This window comes from Copidosoma floridanum, unplaced genomic scaffold, assembly GCF_036245765.1.
Source record: "Copidosoma floridanum isolate Cflo_tuat_1 unplaced genomic scaffold, Cflo_Japanese_pri ptg000011l, whole genome shotgun sequence".
NCBI classification, from domain to species: domain Eukaryota; kingdom Metazoa; phylum Arthropoda; class Insecta; order Hymenoptera; family Encyrtidae; genus Copidosoma; species Copidosoma floridanum.
Window position 1 is genome coordinate 4,352,110 of NW_028321888.1, and position 19,019 is coordinate 4,371,128.

A 19,019-nucleotide genomic window follows, 5' to 3' on the forward strand; every position below is an offset into this window, starting at 1 on the left:
AAAACAGAAATTCAAAGTAAATTTAAAAATTTGTTTTTATAATTAAAAGTTATGTCAAAGTATTAGAATTTTTAATGAAAGTAAAACTCATCTTTAATTTATATTGAAAATTTATGAAATTTTTCAGAACGTTTCAATTTTTTATACTGTTTGTGATTATTATACTCGATGATTTCAAATTAGTTGTCGATGTACGTATTAAAAATAATCACAAATAAATTTTAAGGTAAATTCAAAATATGTTGGAATTTTGAAAAAAAAAATTTGTATTTTAAGTAACATTTAAAAAATTTAAACATGTTTATGTTGATTGTCTATTAAATGTAGATATTAAAAAATTAATATAGATATTCATTCAATATATGTATATATATAGATGCTTAATAATTCCAAACATTTCTTATAGTGTTTGGTTTTGAGTAACTATTGTGAGATGGAAAAAAATTCTTTTACTTAGTAGCATGTTGCAATTAAAAACAATCTTTTGTAAATTTATGAACGAATTAAAAAGAAAAAAAAAACCGTAAAGCTCTTTTTTATTAAAAGAAACCTTTTTCATAAGTTATTAAAATATTTTTTTTTAAATGGTCAAGTGAGCGACATTTTTCACACATAGAAAATTATCTTGTAACTATAACACCTGTTATCAAAGAGATAGTTCAAGGTTCTTTTAGAAACGAAAATTCATTTCAGATTTATTTATAATATTGACACAAACATTTTCGAGTATCTCAGTATCAAAGTCAAAATCACTACTTTGTGAAAAAAATTGACTTCACAACGAATGATATTAGGGCTTCTAACGTTAAATGTGGTAAACGTATTATCCAATAACACTACAATAAATTTAACAAAACAAAAAGTATTAGTAGCCTTGCATTTCTAAGTAAAGAGCGCTCTTTCAGTAATTAATTTAATTAATTAAAAAGTTATTAATTGGTGTTCTTGCTTAAAAAAATAAGATTGACAAGTATTGCAACTATTCAAAATAACAAAAACCATAATTTTTCAAACTATTGCAAGTTTAGTGGTAAAAAGCAATTTTCAGTAATATATGAAATTGGTATTCAAATCTGTTGAAATAATACAAAAAACATGAAATTGCCAGATAGATATTTTAAACTAGTAGATATAGCAATAATAGTCGCATGAAAAATTTTATTTAACATTTTGTATCTTAAGTATTAACTGTGGCATTAGTATTCGCTAGAAAAGTGGTTTAGACAAAAAACGTAGATATTTAAAAGAATTAGCAGTGTCAATATTTAAAATAAAAATATTACACACTGTGAACATGGTCAAACAATACTATTCCATTTATTTGTGGGTCTTTTTAAAAAATTGATAAATAAATTACATTATATACAGTAAGAGTTAATGTACAGCGAAGTGATGTAAAATATACACAGAAGTTAACAAGCACTTTACATGTTGCAGTCAAGAGTTTCATTTATCAACAAGTATATTTATTGAAAAAAAAAAGTTATGCTGTTGTACTGTCAAGGCGCTTATGATATTACTAAAACAATCATTTTCTGGGGGCTAATCGCTTCGACTATTCTCAGGTCCTCGCGAAAAATCTTCTGTAGTTCCCTCAGAACTTCTTGAGTTCTCGTCGTCCTATGGAAAACGCTCTGATGTATTTTAGTTTTGTTGAAATATACGGGGTACATGCATAGTACTAGAAGACTAAACAAAAGTCTAATTATCAAAAATATATTTAAAAACAGAAAGTTTCAGAGTACCAGAAGTTGTACAGTCGTAGTTACTCTTTTGAAATATACATATATATACAAACATATACAATCATTTTGAAAAATAGAGAAATATTTCAAGACTCCTTTGGTTAGTAGAACCAGGTTGTTATTCTGAAATTAACTTTATTAATCATATTATGTAGAAACTCTGAAACGATCTTAATTTTACCGTAAAAGAAGCTTATGAAAATTTTATTAACATTTTTTTTTGTGACAGCTTAAAGTTACTTACATTAAACTTGTGTATTTAAGCTGTGTAATTCTATGCATTTCACGTTTTTCAACAAAATATATTGTTCGAAAGTAATAAAGTGCTTAATAAAAAAATGAAGATGCAAGGGTTTTTGCGTTAACGGTGAGGCGTTAATTTTTTGTAATAATTTATCATGTTAACAAACAGAAATAAGGGAGAAAAACACTATTGGCATTTTGTAGATAAAAGTTGTATGTTTATTCATAGATTTTTTTTTTTAAAGAAACTTCGAGGCTACTTGCGTTAAACCTGTAGATGTGATTTGTATACAGTTGTCAGTAGTATAAATAACTAGAAAAGACAATGCAACAGCCTTGAATATGGTAAAATTGGTATAAAATTTTATTTTTGAATAACAATAATTTTTAAAATATCTCAGCTGAGCTCTCAGGCATGAAATAGTTACTTAAGATCTCGGGTAAGATCTTACCTGATAGTCGTAGATAGGGCTTGCATTTTGTAGTTGAAAGAACTTGTCTTGAAATGGACTTAATCATTTTACAAGCGACTTTTCGAGTCCACTCGCTTTCGCAGTCAGGGGTGTTTAGTTAATGACTCATTGTAATTTAAAGATCAAACATTTTTTGCAGCACCTGGCATTGTGCGATGATCGACTTTTTCAAGTAATGTATGCGGTTTTTTTTTAGAAACACTGTCTTAATAACGAATATTAAAATTAATAATACATTGTACGCCTTCGGCACCATACATTTCAAGCTTTTTATGTAATAAATAAAATAAATAAAAATGGATTAGCTTCAAGATGTCTTGGGAATATAGGTGATCATTTAGCCAGTAAACCAGAGTTTAAAACCAAAAGTTTTATATAATTTACATTTTTCACTCAACGGTGATCTTTAGTAATGTGTATTTAATCATTCATAGAAAAAATAAAATGTTAGAGATCCCTTGAGTTTGCATTCAGAGGCACCTGTATTCAAGTGATTGTAATTTTTATGATAGAAAAGAATAAAAAGCACATTGAAATTTACAGTTCAAGGCGTACGTATTTAATAAATAAAATTATTTTTGATAAAAAAAAGATGAGAGTCTCCTTGCGTTTACTGTCATACCTGCTTGTTTCTTAAGTAATTTTAACATTTAAAAAAAGTTCTGAAAAGCCTTGCCAACGGCAAACAAAAATACATTTTTTACAATAAAGATAAATATTAAAGAAAAAGTATACATTTATCTAAGAGGCTTCTCTTGCATTCAACGTGTAAAGTTGCTTATTTGACGAAAATTAGATATATTTATAAAAAACAGAATTTATTTGTGCCTCAGAATTTTTGAGTCAAAAGCAAATACTTGCAAAAAAAATTTTTATAAAAATATATTAGTTGCAAGTATTCTTGCATTTGCCTTTTGTGGATTGTCAACTGTAAAAAAAAAGTTTTAGAACATCTTGCGTTTTCTAGTCCAAGAGGGTTTTCTTATGGTGAATAAAAATAATTTTTCGTATTAACTTTTGAATAAAATCGTTCATGATGAAAGAATAGTTTAAAGCTTCTCACGTTCACAGCTAGAGGTGAATTTTTATAATTATTACGAATGTTAATAAAAAAACGAAAATATTAGAGATTTAAAATCAATGGCCCTATAATTGTTGTTAATGGATTTATTTTAAAAAGAGATAAATCTTTGAGGTTACAACCATGTACAGAAGCTCACTTATCATAAGTAATAGTGATAATTATTTTAAAAAAAAGTAAGTACAAAAGCACCTTGATGCGGTTTGAAGCTGAAAGCGATCCTTTTACACTTATAAAACTATTTATAAAAAAGTAAAAATTTGAGGTGCATTACAATTTCGAACAGAGGTGCAAATTCTAAAAGTTTTCGTTGAAGTAAGAAAATTAGTTACAACAAAAAATTTATCAGTGTTTTATCTTATAGTAATCGATAGTATCATTTTTTTAACGGTATTTGGTCTGTGATTATTTTTAATATTTACAAAAAATGAAAGTTCAGATGTGTCTAATTGATTGCAGCTCGCATTACATTTAAAAAGATTCTGTATAAAAAAGAGGAGTTACAAAGTTCTTCGTACTTGCGGTAATCAGTACCTTTTTATAATTATTTTTGTAATATTAATAGCATACTGAAGTACTGAAATGCTTTGCATGTATCAGTCAAATGAGCTCTTAAGTAATGCTTAAAAAATAATTTTTTATAATAAATTGTAGGTCTAAAGCATGTTGCATTGATTTCTCAAATAAGCTCTCTTGTAACTAGTAGAATTATTTATTCAAAAAGAATATACGTTGGAATTATTTTGCCTTTCACGTATGCTGATAACTATCATGTTATTATCACTATTATTTTTGTGATTATAATTATTATTTTCCTTATCTTTGTTATTGTTATAATTATTATTATTATTATCATTATTATTATTATTATTACTATTATTACTATCATTATTATTATTATTTTGATTATTATTACTAATATTTTTTTATTAATGTTATTATTGTTGTTATTATTATTATTGTTATTATTATTATTATTATTATTATTATTATTATTATTATTATTGTTGTTACAGGTGGTCTTTGAGCAATAAATGGAATCATTATTTAAAAAGAGATCTTTTCAGGCACCTTCTGTTTAGTGTTTAAAGTTTCCCATTGTTACCAGTTATTTAGTTATTTAATGCTCAATTTATACTTGGTACTGTTATTTTTAGAAAAAAAAAAAAATCTGGAGCTTATGTATTTTTTTTTTTTTAATGTACAGAATGTTATTGTAATGTATGCTTAAAATGTTTAAACTGAGCGCCATATGTTTGGCCTATCAGCTTACAGCAAGGGCAGACAAAAGTCATGCACCCGAGAAAGCCATGGAATTCTTCATTATCTGTGCATGCGTAGTGAAGCTTGGTGTCTCTGCTACTGCCCATGACCTCCCAACTAACTCCAAACGAAGAATAAATGCCTCGAAGCTCAGCGCCACCTTTTATTTTTGTATGACTGAAGTGGGAGTGATGTGGGCATGCGTATGCGAGTAAGAAAGATAAGTATTACCAGACAATTTATATAAGGAGGCTACAAGCCGCAGAGAGTTTCTTTATTAACGAGTTGTCAAACTGAAAGGGTCTCTTAAAGGAATAGCAGCATAGGAAAGCTATGGACATCATCTTCTGTGCATGCGAAGTAAAGTTTGGTATCTCTGCTGCAGCTGATATGCTCCCAACTAACTTACAGCGAAGAATGACTGCTCCGATGCTGAGCACTGCCTTTTACTTTCATGGGAGTAACGTACGAATGCACATGCAGGTAAGAAGGGTAAGGATTTTACAGCGTCGATTATGCTTGTTCGTCGATCTATTAAACTTTTAACTAGAAAACTATTGAATTTTTAAAAGTAACATATTATTATGCTAATGTTTAGTTAATATTTTTAAGATATTTTTAGTTTTTTTCTACTTTTAATTTAACTGTATTAGTTAATGTTATTTTTCTTTAACTTTGGCTAAGCAGGGTTCACAAAGGTTCGTTAGAAATCCTTACTGGATTAGAATTTTTATAGTTTACTCACTATTGTATTTCTCAGAGCTAACTTAAATTTATTATTGGTGGTTAATACTACTGCTTCAAAGTTCCCTAATTCTTCGTGGAGCACTTCTAAGCGGTTCCTTTAACCACACGAATGAAAAGCGTTAAACTTTTAGGGGCCCTTATGGCACCCTACCTTAGGTACGGTACCAATCACCCAAGCCACCTTAACTATACTAATTTTTTTTTGTACGAGAGAATACTATTAGATCTATGACCTCACTTTCTTCGAGTGTAACCCTGACTAGTTGGTGATAGTCAAGGAATGGCTAAGAATTTTATCTGTGCCGGGGAAACTCTAAAATTAGGAACCAACACACAATCAACATCACTAATTATATGTTGGAGGATGGGTTCGTTGCCCAGTGTAAAAGAGCGAAATTGCTCGGGTTGCCCATTCTATGAAGAAAAACATCTTAAAGTAGTTTTCATCTAAATTTAAATTAAGTGTTGAATGATATATTAATCCCTGCATTATATACAGCGATTATTTTTTATTATTGCTTTATTTATTTTTTTCTTTGGTAATTACTCCTTACTGTAAGTAAATTTATTTATATCTCTTTGGGCAAAGATAAAATTCTTATACGTTAAAATTTACTTTTATTTTATATAACTCAACTTCTTATCGACTCATAAACTTAGCAAGACATAAAACAATGAAAATTTCCGATTAATTAAATTATAAACTAAATAACAAAATTACTTATAATTACCTTCTCAAATAAACTTTAAGTAATATTAGGACTTGCAATCATCTATGGAGGGGTAGGTTTAGACAAATAAGTACAATTAATTATTCTCTCTCATAAATTTATTCACTTTTATTTTATTAAGGAAATTTTGTTTTTAATTACTGGGCTTTTCACTTATATTGATTTTAATAATTAACGCAATTTTTAAATTAACAACCAAAAAGTTTCTATTTTATTTCAAAGGATGCGAATCACTCTGAGATGAGTTAAACTTCTCGCTTGGATACAAGCTGAATTATATTTTTAACTTCAAATTTGGCCAAACTATGTTTTTAAGGATTTTCTAATTTTGCCACACAAATTCTTTACTACGTACACTTGGTTGGACTAGGGCAGATGATTAGTATGGCCACGGAGTGTTAGTCCTGGGCTCTATGCCTATCCTGAAAGAGTCACGTACGGCTAGATCGTCCTCGGGACCTGGGGTACCTGAAGCAAAGCTCTAGTAATATATCCAATTACTTTGCCTAAGAAGCGCCGCGCCATCGCTATCCCTAGTATCTCTACTACGTGGTCGCTCTCTCTCTCTCTCGACTCGTGCACGTCGTGGTTAGTAATCGTGCACGAGAGAGTTCCAGGTCTGGGTAGGCTGCGGATCTCCGTATCTCAGGTTCGCTGGAGGAACGTGTTTCCCCGGGCGTCAGCGCCTTTTATAACCGTCTTGCAGATGATTTGCCGCCGTAATCTGCGGCTATCTCTCTGCACACTATCGATTATACATATTCGCCGATAATCCTTGCGTATATTTTATTAAACTACTTGCCCTTACTTGACAGCACACATTATATGCTTCGCACTGACTCTTTAAATTTCAACTTGGCCAATTTAATGTATTTTTATTAATTATTTTAAGAAAAAAGGAAACAAATAATAAAAATAAAAATTGTACATTATAAATTTCAATGTGATAAAGAATGCCCCCGTGCAGATTAGCATATTAAATTTTCAAATGAATCCATAATCCAATTTTTTAATAAAATAATAAGGAAGGGTGACATATGCGTAAAAGCTTGTGCGTAGGTAAATCTATACTTACGAAACGATTGCAAGCGTTGCTGAGTTTACTTTCTATCTTAATCTCTCTAAACTTTTCTTTCGCTAACTGTAATGAACATCCTTAACTCAAAAAACCACCTTGGTCACAAATAAAAAAATGTTGAAAGACTATGATGCAATGAAATTTAATTAATGTATTCATAGAACCTCGTATGCATAATTCATTAGTGGGAGGAAGATGAAAAATGAAAAATGAAAAACTGCTTGAAAAAATTTAAAGAAATTTTATAAACAATCAACTATTTATCTTTAAAAAAAAAAATTTATTAAAATTGTATGATGACTTATGAACATACAGAAAACGGCAACTAAAAACTTTTAATAAATAATATTTTCAAATTCTTATTCATAAGATTGGGCTAGGGAAAAAGTAATTTCGGTTTTCCAAATAGATTACGTGAAAGTCGCTTATTGCTAGTAATATTTATTTAATAAAGCCATACTATGGTGCATTTGAAAATTAAGTCTATAGAACATTATAGATGTAAAAGAAGTTCTAATTGTGTGCTCAGGCAAAAGTTATTGTGCTTAAAAAATGGAGATTCTAGGTCATTTTTTTCATGTTTTGCTTTTTTTTATTTCTAAAAAAAGATCGTGGCCAAAGCCCGGAGAGGCTTCACAGACGGTTGGAAAGCATATGTTGACGCCAAGAAAGTTGATGCTGAGTGTTCAGTGAGACTGAACAGAAATTGTTGATCATAAGATACTCGAACCTAGTTAAACAATCAATTCGACTCTCTACTGCCAAGAACTAATGCGATTGCAGCAGGCGATAAAAAAACGGCCAGAATCTTTTAATAAAAAAGGCGTTGTCTTTTATTACGACAACGCTAGATCACACATATCTTTAGTGACTCGGCAAATATTGAGAGAGCTTGGCTGTAAAATTTTAATGCATAGACCTTGCCTTATCCAATTAACATTTGTTTCGGTCTCTGCAGAACTCTGTTAGCGGTGTACAGTTGGCTTTAAAAGAGGATTACAAAAAATCATTTGACTCAGCTTTTTCCCAGAAATCTCAGAAGTTCTACAGTGACAGAATTATGGTTTCACCAGAAAAGTGGGAAAAGGTTATGAATCGAAACGGCACATATATTGTTGATTAGTGTTCGAAATTTATATAAACAAATTCACTTTCAAAACATGAAAAGAATTGAATTTACTTTTTTTCCAACCTACTATTTTTAAATAATAATATAAGTAATTATTTACGTAGGCATGTAACTTATAATGCATTTAAAAATTAATTTATTGATTAACCACTGCTAAATATTAAAATTAAAAATTAGTTCGAACCACAATATAAAAAAGTATAAGGTTTCATCCTTTTAGGCAAAGTCAATGGATATCGTGTGGATATTGTGCACAATGCTCTCACACATGCACGCATCTGAGCTTAGGCCTTCCAATTAGGGAATTTTGTACTCTACAGGAATAAAAGATACTGCCGGGATTTTTTCCGCTTTTTTCATTTCAATAGCGAGCATTAATTTTTGCTTGGTGCGTTACTATCTCGATTTTTCGACGTATTTGTAAGAGCCCACACTACTTTTTTTTTTGCTAAGAGACTATAACGCTACACTGGAACGAAACAAAACACATTGCATATTTGTTTAATGTTGCGTTATCGACTCGGATAGTGGCTTGTACAAATATTAATAGTGAGAATATGATATAAATACGAGAAAAAAGTCAAATATTATGAAGCGCACTTTTATTTTAGTTTTAATGAGATTTTATCAGTAAAAGCGTAACGCTTTTGTTTTTTTAAAATAAAACAAGAACGACATAGTAAAAATTTTTTTCGTGCAGATCCAGCAAGGCCCAAAAAAAGTTAAGCTCGTTTTGGTCGCGGACAATACAAAAAAAATATTCTAGCAATATAATAAATAAATTTTTAGCGTTTCTTTATTTCAGTCTTCAAAATAAGCAACATTTTGTAGAATGACACATATATGAATATATTACAAAATGTTTTAAGAGTTAAGTCATGGCTTTCTAAATTACTGTTTAATTAAGAGTTGGGCACCGAAGTTTTTAAGAGCTATTGGCGACAACTTTTACATTTTTGTTTTATAACCTGGTTACCGCGGCAGCTTATTGGCCTAGTTACGAGGGCCAACTACTCACCACATCTGTGTGGGGGTGTATTTTCACACCCACTTACTAATCCTCCAACTGATATCATACCTATCAAACATGAGCAAAGAGGAAGTATCTCCGATAAAACACCTTGCTAGTGAAGCTAACAATCTCTGCGCAACGGTGCATAGGTAGAGTCCACTCGCCACTGTGTAGCCTTTCCCCGGAAAAGACTCCGTTCTTCAAGACGTCCACTCTTCGCCGGTTAAGCTAGCACTCTCTGAAAAAGCATCGGATTGACGCTAATCAGCATATCCAGAGAAGCCCCAATAGAGATAAGTAGAGAGATTGCCAACGCCCATGCTACTATGCCAGACGACAATTTGGCACTAATCGGAGCGACTTACCACGGCTAGCCATCGAAACATGCGCAAATTTTTCGAGTGCCAAAACTATATCAAAAAGCGTACGATTACGAGAAGAGAAGTGGATTCGCGTGTAAATGAGCACATAGGCGCACATTTTGGAGACATATGAAAGGGGTATACTGAATGTACGCTTACAAGGAGAGAAGTGGAAATGTCGATTAAAGCTATATAGCTGAGCGCACGGCCAAAGCAAGCGACAACACGAGTTTTTCCCTCTTTTGGCTGTAACCAGTACATGCTATGTATGAAACTGACTCTTGCTCTCGCTCTTCCTTTAATATTCTCTATAAATCTTATTGATTTAAATCGTGGAACTAAATGGTCATAATTATATGCACAAAGTTTTAATTTCAAGACAGTTTTTTTTAATTTTTTCTGTACTTCTAATACTTATTTTGTTAATTCCAAAATAATACTTTTTCAGTATTATTAAAAAAAAATTATTTAGCTTTTTTTTAAGGATGGCAGTTTAACTATAACCACTAATTTAATTTTTTTTTCCTTATTATAATTACTATGAACTATTAGACAAGCTCCGAAGGGTATCAAAAAACATATGCGACTTCAAGATCCATCTCGTTTGGAATCCTGATAGCTAAGATAATTAAGGTTGTTGCCGCTGCTCGAATTCTTTTGCTATGTTGAGATCGATTTCAACTGTCAGCAGATTTTTTTCTTTTTATGCAATTCAACATTCTCGTTTAATTTATTTTATTCATATTTTACTTGAATGTATATATAACGTTGTAAATACTTTTTTTCTGATACGTCAAAACAAATATATTTGGGGCATTCCACGTGAACGGAGACAAAAAAAATTTTTTTCCTCCTAACTTTGGAAATTAATAGTACTCCATTAGAGAACAATACTGGAATTTTTTTAGATTTTTTGGCCAACACCCTTGCCGTCAGCGACGGTCACAATTTTGGAATTTTTTCTTTGAAGGCAAAATTCTCAATTTTGTAGACCAATCGATGCGTATTAAAAAAAAAAAAAATAGCAATTCGATAGCATTTTTTCCGTAGAACACGATAAAAATATTGAAATAAATTTTCAGGTTAGTTTGGTCCCTCATTTTTGGGTTTTAAATTTTAAAATCGATTTTTCGAAAAGTATGACACTTTTTTTTAATTTTTTTTTTTTTTTTTAGCTCAAAATATGGACGTTTGAATATTTTTTGTCTCATGATGGACGCAGTTTAAATGTAAGCGCTAGAGGGCGCTAAGTGATAAAAAACACAGTTTTTACGTTATATCTCGTTCCATATGATAAAAAAATGTGAAAAAAATGTATTTTAACAGAAGTAAAGGCGCCGCATACGATCTCAGTGTCAAATTTAATGAATTCAAAAAGGCGGATCCAATATGGCGGCCATCATTTTTAAAATTAACGAATTTCGAAAACTAAAAAGTGTCATTGTAATCTACGTAAAATTTGAAGTCGAAAATGTTTCTTACAAAATTTTCCTAAATTGTGTTATTTTCGTGAAAACTAACAGTAAAGATTTGGTATTTTTCGACTCGACAGATTTGGACAATAATAGATAATATGAACATGAATTTTTGAACGGTATAATTCGTAGGTTATCCTCGGTTGTTAGGGTCACTGATTACAAATCTAGTGTTGGGTTGATGGAATTTAAAATGGCGGATCAAAAATAACACACAAGTGAAGCATATATCCAAGTGTTAGTGCACGCTTATTTTTTACGTTTTGTTTACATTATGTTGCATATCTCCTGATTGGTTGCTTTACAATATGGCCGGTTGCTAGTTCACGAGATCTCCTTGGTCGAAAGGACTAGTGAGCTTCGACGGAGTGAGCGGACAAAGCTGTCAGACTTTTATATTATCTATGTAATATATAAGCTGTAGTCACAAATGGCAGACGCAATCCCGTGTTAATCTCATGGGATAAGGCAACCAATCAGTAGCGGTCCTATGATAGTCTGCTCATACCCATGATGCTAGTTACTTTCTAGTAAGAAAGGGCGTGGTGCAAGGTGCAAGACAGCATACAATGTCCTAATTTCAGTATGGTTACGTCATGTGCTAAGATGTTTCGCAACTGTATGAACTGTGCGCTATTGAGTTCCAAGGTAGTAATAGGACAAACGTGGAATCATCGCTTATTGGTTGCCTCATCCTATAAGATTTATACTGGATAGCGTCGGCCATTTGATGCTGCAGGATATCTGCAGATATATAAGTCTAAAGGTCCCTTTTCATGTTAACGCTGAAACGCTTTAAGGCTGCAGTCACATGGTGCGTAATAGAGCTGCAGGATAGAATTTGCGCAATACAAAGAGCCAATCAGAGCTATTGCGCGGACTTTTCTATTTCGTATGGTCAAAGTTTGCCCTGTTCACATAGTGCAAGATATAGCTCCGAAATAGACTCTGCGCAATAGAAAGAGCTTGATAAATTTGAATGATGGATACGTTGGAGCTAAGACTCATTCACTCTCTTCTACTTTTGAAAAGTTTAAAATATTTTAATTTACTGTGCAGTGTTGATTATGAGAAAGGAGCTACTTATTCAGGAATAAAATAAGAAATAATACTTACAAAGAAAACGCTAGTATTCATTAACTTCCACATTCCCACAATTATCTAAAATAATTATTATCATGCAATTCTATATAGTAAAAGAATTTTAAATCTTTATAAATTTAATGTTTCAAAATTATGCAATTGACGTAAATTTTGCAAGATATACTTTTGACTTATAATTCAATGTAGATTACGACTACATTTTACTATTCGTAACATTTGTTAATTTCACAAATTCTGGCCGCCATATTGGATCCGCATTTTATATCAACCCAAGACTAGATTTGTAATCAGTGACCCTAACAACCGAGGATAACCTACGTATTATACCGTTCAAAAATTCATGTTCATATTATCTCTTATTGTCCAAATCTGTCGAGTCGAAAAATACCAAATCTTTACTGTTAGTTTTCACGAAAATAACACAATTTAGGAAAATTTTGTAAAAAACATTTTCGACTTCAAATTTTACGTAGATTACAATGACACTTTTTAGTTTTCGAAATTCGTTAATTTTAAAAATGATGGCCGCCATATTGGATCCACCTTTTTGAATTCATTAAATTTGACACTGAGATCGTATGCGGCGCCTTTACTTCTGTTAAAATACATTTTTTTCACATTTTTTTATCATATGGAACGAGATATAACGTAAAAACTGTGGTTTTTATCACTTAGCGCCCTCTAGCGATTACATTTAAACTGCGTCCATCATGAGACAAAAAATATTCAAACGTCCATATTTTGAGCTAAAAAAAAAAAAAAAATTAAAAAAACAAGTGTCATACTTTTCGAAATATCGATTTTGAAATTTAAAACCCAAAAATGAGGGAAGAATCTAACCTCAAAATTTTATTAAATATTTTTATCGTGTTAGCCTCAATACGGTTTGCGTGCCGAGGATAAGAAAAAGTTGAAGTTGATAGACTCAGCAGCTATCCGCTCAGTCAGCTCTTAACAAAATAATGCGCTTCAGGGGCACTGTCAAGCGCCCCGGCGCACGTATTTTGCCAGAGTGGGCTGAATACGGTTTGCTGACGAGAATAAGAAAAAGGTTGAAGTTGTTAGACTCAGCTGCTATCCGCTCAGTCAGCTCTTAACAAAATAATGCGCTTCAGGGGCACTGTAAAGCGCTCCGACGCACGTATTTTGCCAGAGTGGCCTGATTGCGGTTTGCGTGCTAAGGATAAGAAAAAGTTGAAAAAAAAAAAAAAATATAGTAAGAACGCGAGAAAAGAAGGTAGTACCCGATAACCGTGCAGTAGTACAAGACCAGTGATATCCCTCCGGAGCTTCCAAAATTTCTATGTTACGTCGGCGCAACGTATTATTTGAGCCTAAGCTTTCGCTCAATAGCTCGGGATTCACACTGGGCGCGTAGGTGGGACGCGGGGTTAAAAGGGTAATTCAGCTCAAAGGCGCGTTACTCAAAAAGGGGTACAATTTCTTTCACGCGACTAAGACTGATTGCTGTGCAATATTCCGATGCACTTGCTCGCGGCTTTCTTTTGTCAAGAGCGGTGTATACCTCGTTCACGATCTAAAAACTGTTAACACCGTCACGAGTAAGGATATCGTACGTAATTTGACCTTGACACACTAATATCACGGTAGGTATTTGCCTTAATCCGATCGTTCGTTATTATTCTGATAGTATTATTACCACGGAGGGCTACGGATTGTCCGTGGCTAATTTGCTATCACCGGTGACCGAAGGGTGCCAATACTGTAGCAAGTAGTGGCGTTCGCGAAAAACACTTTATACTTCCCGGTGATCCGCGGGTATTAATATGGCATTCGCGCAAACAAAACACCTTATACTTCCCGGTGATCCACGGGTGCCAATACTATAGCGAGTAATGGCGTTCACGCAAACAAACACTTTATACTTCCCGGTGATCCGCGGGTATTAATATGGCATTCGCGCAAACAAAACACTTTATACTTCCCGGTGATCCACGGGTGCCAATACTATAGCGAGTAATGGCGTTCGCGCAAACAAACACTTTATACTTCCCGGTGATCCACGGGTACCAATACTAGGGCGAGTAATGGTATTCGCGCAAAAGGAAACACTTGGTCAAAAGAAAGAATATGATATGTGGTCACTTACTTTTATTTAAACGTGAAAGTTGCTATACAGACGTTGAACCAGCGTGGATATAATCGCTCTCGAAGAAGATCAAGTGGCAGTAGAGACGGACTCTGGCAACCAGTTGATCGTTCGAGGGTGGTAGCGAAATTCGACTGCGTCCTCGCTTTGCAGAAGACTGGGTTGTAGCAGAGTCGGGCTCTCACTACTCAGTCTACTTCGAAGGGTATCGTCGAATTTCGCGTGCCAAACTGAATTGCTTTACCTCACTTCGCAGTAGACTGGGTTGTAGAGGCGGACTCTTACTACTCAGTCCACTTTGAAGGGCTATCGTTGAGCCGAGTCGAGTCGAGTCAAACTCTGAACTACGAACTGCAAACTGATTTTCCTCTGGGCCTACGGGCCTTTTTATTGCGAGAAGCGGACCTCGGTCACACGTTGGCTCAAAAAACGCAGGCAAACTTGCCGGGGGAAAATTTTGAAGAAAAGACAATAGCCGAAAATCTAATTGGCTAGAACTGCTCTAGTTTAGCCACTCAGAAATTGGCACATCCCACATCCGGCTTGTTCTCCTCTGTGCATCAAGAGAAGGGAAGGTGATTCACTTACTCATGCCCTTCCTTTCTCTTTTACATCAAAAGTTGACAGAGTTTAAATATATTTTAACCTTAACATAACAACAAGGTATTGTTAATATTTACTAATGCTAACCATCAGTTGTTCGTTCAGCTAAGCTCATTGCAAAAAGAGCGGTGAAAATCGCTTAACAATTCGGTTGGTGCTAGGGTGAACAAACGATCGGTGAGTTGTTAGTTAATACTACTACTTAAGCGCCAAAACGGTGGCTGCGGCCGCACTAAGTTATAATTAGCGGTGGTATTTATAATAATAGTAATAACAATAATAATTACAATAATAATAATAATAGGTTTAATAGCAATGATAATAATCATAATAATGATAATAAGAATAGCAGTTGTTAGAATACTAGTGCTTTGCCTGTTGTGAGTTAACATAATTTGTTTTACCAGTAGTTTGAATGTTTGTAATGTTACGAAAATAATGCGGAATTTTGGTATAATTTTGGTAAACATGTTTTTCTGCTCCTAGTAGTTGGAGAGGGAGTCGTCTCGTGGTACCCTGGGGAATCAGGACTCTATTACCCCTATTGGAGGCAGGCATACGGACTCTCTCTCCGAGTCAAGAAAAAGGGAAGGGTTATCTTCCGTTTTTCCTTTACATTCGGGAAAAAGTGTTAGCAATCAACTAAATTACAAATTAGACTATTGCAGTATGTTTATGAAATTATTAATTCGATGAAAAAATGGTTTCTCTGTAAATTATGAGTTTGCTAACTTGAATGGTAAAAATCGGATAGTTCTTTGAAGGTTACTAATGTTGTGTACCAAATTTGTTATAGTTAATATGTAATGTAGTTGTTTGCTAGTGGTGTAGTACGTACTGGTTGTTTGTGACGATTCTGGCTTGTAATAATATTTTCGCTTATTTCTATGCATTAATTCTAAGCTATCCTAATGTTTAACCTTATGTTTATCTAACATTGTATCTGCATTTAATATTTCAGGTTAACTGTTCCCAGTTAAACTTTTGTATCTATGGTTGTAGAAAAATATTTTATTTTGCATTTCCGGTCAGCGTGGGCCAGCGTGCATGTAAGTGAGTCATGCATGGTCGTAGTACCTTAGCTACGAGCATTCTTGTGGGTGATTCACCTCTTTGCAGATGCACATTGGCCCTTGCGTTTTGTATTTTAAAATCGGCACGGAAAGATTTGAAGCAAGAGGAAAAAAAATTAATGTGGATACACCGATGTTACAACATATCCTATAAAATTATTTAATTATTACAACTTACGAAACAGCCTTGCTAATGAAAAGTATCAACTTAACAAATTATTTAATAGAGTAAGCGTTGAAAATACATTTATTTTGACGTAACAGAAAAAAAATGTTTACAACATAGTATACAAATTTAAATGAAATATAAATGAAATAAATTAAACCACAATAATAAACCGCATTAAAAAAAAAATCTGCTAACAGTTGGAATCGATCCCAAAATAGCAAAACAATTCGAGCAGCGGCATAAATCTTAATCATCTTAGCTACCGGAACTTCGAAAGAGATGGATCTTGAAGTCACAAATGTTCATTGATAACCTCCGCAGCTTGTACTTCAGTTTAAAGCAATAATGACGAGAAAAAATGATAAATTGGTGATTATAGCTAAACTGCCATCCTTAAAAAAATAAATTTTGAAATGAATTTGAATTTTTTTTAATAATGCTGGGTTTTAAAATAAATATGAAGAGTACGGAAGAAATTGAAAAGAAATGTCTGGAAATCAAAACTCTGTGCATATAATTATGACCATTTAGTTCTACGATTTTAATAAATAAGATTTATAGAGAACATTGAAGCAAGAGCGAGAGCAAGAGTCAGTTTAATACATAGCATGTACTGGTTACATCCAAAAGAGAGAAAAACTCGTGTCGTCACTTCCTTTGGCCGTGCACTTAGTTATATAGCTTTGGTCGACATTTTCACTTCTCTCCTCGTAGGCGCACATTTGGTATACCCCTTCCGTGTGTCTCCCAAACGTGCGCCTATATTCTAATTCAGACGCGAATCCACTTCTCTTTTCGTAGGGACACCCTTTTCAATACGAGTCTCACTCTCGCACTCTCAAAAAATTTGCGCTTGGTTCGAAGGCTGGCCACGCACAGTGGTCCCAAACGCTGAAAAAATTATCAAAATTCGTGCTTCACACGAATTTTCAATCAATTTCATCAATTTTGGGCTTATTTTACTCCTAAGGCCATAACCTTCAAGAATCCGTTTCCCTCCGTCCTGTGACGACTTTGTATATGTATGATTTTTATGTATATATATAGCGAATTTCGATAGTCACATTACTGTGTATACATAAAAACGTTGTTAAAATCAACCAATTTGTACCAAACTTAGTGTACGGGGGTTTTTGGGGTCACTGATTACGAATCTGTAGTTGGATTTGCGAAATTCAAAATGGCGGATCCAAGATGGCCGACAAAGTTTTCAAAAATCAACCGATTCGCACCAAATTTGGTGTACGGGTGTTTTTGGGGTCGCTGATTACGAATCTGTAGTTAGATTTGCCAAATTCAAAATGGCGGATCCAAGATGGCCGACAAAATTTTCAAAAATCAACCGATTCGCACCAAATTTGGTGTACGGGTGTTTTTGGGGTCGCTGATCACGAATTCGCACACTGGGAGAAGGATTTATTAACTGTTAACATTTACGAATATTGGAAGAAAATTAGTTGGCATATTCATAACTACCATGATATATTTTTTATCTGAAGCTTTCACACCATTTTTATTATGAATTATATTTCTGGTATTTTTATAAAAAATTCCACTGTATAAATATTTTATCTAATTTACATCTTATTTTTGTTCTAAACATCATTATCATCATCATCATCATCATCATCATCATCATCATCATCATCATCATCATCATCATCATCATCATCATCATCATCATCATCATCATCATCATCATCATCATCATCATCATCATCATTACTATTCCCTTCATAATTAAAATCATTATCGCTTCGATCGTCTGACACATTCCCTATGTTTTTTTTTCCAATCAACAAATCATTATTCACTTTTCCCCTTGAAGATTCATTTGCTGTTACCTTTTCAAAATTTAGCAAGGAAAGCATTTCTTCTGTTAAATGTTTATGGCTTTTTTTCGAACTTGATCGACACATGGAAAAGAACGGATCTGAGTGTATCATAAGCCTCTGGAAAATGTCCGTATTTGTTGCGATCCTATTGACAAACGAATAGTGTGAATATCATTCAATAAAAAAAAAAAAAAATGGCTGTACTTCCGAACACGGTCAGGCACCAATCGAGCTGAAAATTTGTGTATTTATGTTTTTTGGGATGCTGATTACGAATATGATAGTCCCGTTTGGCGCAAACGACCCTGAATGTGTCAAATGAATACATATGCATGGTATATGTATAGTGACTGAAAGGGGATTCAGAGGATCGAAGGGGCAACCTAAAATTGTAGACATGCAGCTCCTCGTGGTGCACTCTGAATGATGCTAAAGACCTACGTTTTTAATTAAAAATTGAAAAAAAAAAACATTTGCAAAAAGTAATGTGACAATAACATATGTGATCCATCAGATATACTTTCCACATGTATAGTGATAGTCGAACTGTGACATATGAGATCCATTATAAAAACCCAATACCCAATTAACCCTTACATTAAGAGCGTATCAGATACAAAGCTGATAAGAATAGATAATATACTTTGATCTGTGTCAAATGGTCGGGGAGCGATAGCAAAATAAAATCAAATTTTATGACTTTTAGATCTATTAAAAATATAACTTTATTTATTGGTTTTTTGAGAATAATAAATATATTTTAAATTTAATTTTCGACTTTCACAC

General features: G+C 33.0%; 1 protein-coding gene and 1 pseudogene across 3 annotated transcripts in view; both read right to left on the bottom strand.

Moving 5' to 3' along the window:
* Dhc64C (dynein heavy chain, cytoplasmic) overlaps window positions 1–19,019 on the bottom strand; it is an 897,235-nt gene that overhangs the window by 700,074 nt on the left and 178,142 nt on the right. The gene's annotated exons all lie outside the window — the stretch shown is intronic.
* On the bottom strand, window positions 18,734–18,907 carry LOC149375149 (U2 spliceosomal RNA; annotated as a pseudogene).